Source organism: Carlito syrichta, unplaced genomic scaffold (genome assembly GCF_000164805.1).
Source record: "Carlito syrichta isolate Samal-C Ts95f unplaced genomic scaffold, Tarsius_syrichta-2.0.1 Scaffold309922, whole genome shotgun sequence".
NCBI lineage: Eukaryota > Metazoa > Chordata > Mammalia > Primates > Tarsiidae > Carlito > Carlito syrichta.
The window spans coordinates 864,727-866,364 of record NW_007254018.1 but is presented as its reverse complement, the minus strand read 5'-3'; the positions used below and the strand labels follow the sequence as shown (position 1 = coordinate 866,364).

At 50.7% G+C, this 1,638-nt stretch overlaps 1 long non-coding RNA gene across 2 annotated transcripts; it reads right to left on the bottom strand.

Annotated features, from left to right (window-relative positions):
• Positions 1–622: 622 nt before the first annotated feature.
• On the bottom strand, positions 623–1,397 carry LOC103270745. 2 transcript variants are annotated; one of them, XR_002482551.1, is made up of 3 exons: positions 1,221–1,397; positions 948–1,108; positions 623–808 (listed from the first exon to the last, which is right to left on the bottom strand). It is a non-coding gene; the product is annotated as an uncharacterized LOC103270745 (long non-coding RNA). The 2 variants fall into 2 exon arrangements; XR_504990.1 differs by having other exon boundaries at positions 948–1,397.
• Between the last annotated feature and the right edge of the window lie 241 nt (positions 1,398–1,638).

The following is a 1,638-nucleotide window of genomic DNA, read 5'->3' as shown; positions in this document are numbered from 1 at the left end:
GGTTTTTGGGTCCCCTCATGTCACCTTAGAGTATTGTGAGAAGTTAATGTGTTCCTATGTGCAGAGTGTTTGATACCTTGCCTGGCACAGAAGTTGATGGCTACTTCTGTGAACCTGCCTCCGTGGAGAATGGTCACTTCATCACTCTTTATTTATTTACTTTTACTTTTGCTTTGTTTTGTTTTTTTAGAGATGGGGGTCTCCCTATGTTGCCCAGGCTGGTCATGAACTCCCAGACTCAAGCCATCTTCCCACCTTGGTCTCCCAAAGTGCTGGGATTACAGGCGTGAGTCACTGAGCCTGGCCAATAATTTTTTTTAAAGACGAGACACTCCTAAATTATCTAAGACTTGGTTTCTCTCTTTTCCTACCATGCCATTTTATTTTTTTATTATTTATTTTTCACTTGAGAGCAATAAACTAGGATATGGCATGCCATTCTATTATGAAAGCCTCGACATGACTGATACATTTAAATGTGGAATTAAATACTCACACCCAGTTCAAGTGTTCGTGTCCGAAATGAAAGCTTGAAAATTTGAGGCATGAATACTATGTAATTTGAGTGTAGGAGAAATCTTAAGACCTTACACTCAGAGAGACTTCATGAAAACTGAGGCCAACTCCACGAAAACTGTTTATTGCTTCAGAGTATCACACTTCTTTGCATTCACAATGTCTAGTTCAAGTCTCTCCCACAGCTGGTGCTCAGTAAATATTGGTAAAGAACGAACGGTTCAGGGAGGAGGTTTTACAGTAATTCGTGTGATCGGTGACATGCGTGAATTCACCTCCAACGATGGACGCCCTAGGTACAGGTTCAAGGGAAAGACCATGAGAAATATTTCCTGATCTCTCAAAACAGGGAGCTCCAATAACTTCAGCAATTACGTAAGTCATAATATCAGAAGCCCCCCCCCCATCCCACGCTCCACCATTTGAAAGACCTGGGACCACAGCACTTTAGAACTGGAGGCAGTCTCCTAGGCCAAGCCCTTCGTCTCGAAGGGGACGAAGCCGAAACTTGAAGCGCTGGAGTCATTACTGCAAGTTCCACGGTGGGTCAGGACTGGAAGGCTGGTCTCTGAAGCCGTCATTCCACCACCTGCTTGATTGTGAGACCATGTCCGGTTACTCAAGCGTATCTTTCCATAGAAAAACGGGAACACAAAAGCGACGTTCTGAGGCCCATTCAGCTCAGACGGCGGACACCAACTCACAAGGCACGTGCATGCAGGACGCTGCACCGCCGACCTCAGGGCACCGCCCGCGATGCTGACCTAGCCCCAAGATTTGAATGAATGCACTCAGCTAGCGGGGGAAACGGCTGGGTAACGCGCTCTCAGCCGCTGGAGAGGAGGGGGCAAGACACGACAACAAGCGGGATCGCAGGGTGGGAAGCCCACACACACGCGGGCACAGAATGAAGGCGCGCGCGGGGGCCGTGCCGGGCGGTGGGCAAGAGGGTGTGATCAGACGACCCGGGCTTCCAGAACGGTTCTGGCAAGACCGAGGCGCCCCCCACACGCCCAGCTCCGCCGGAGAGCCCTGGGAAGTCTGCAGGACTTCCAAGCCCGAGCGGTCGAGTCCCCGCAGCCCGCGCCGAAGCCCTCCCCCCGCGCTTCCTCGCCGGCTCGG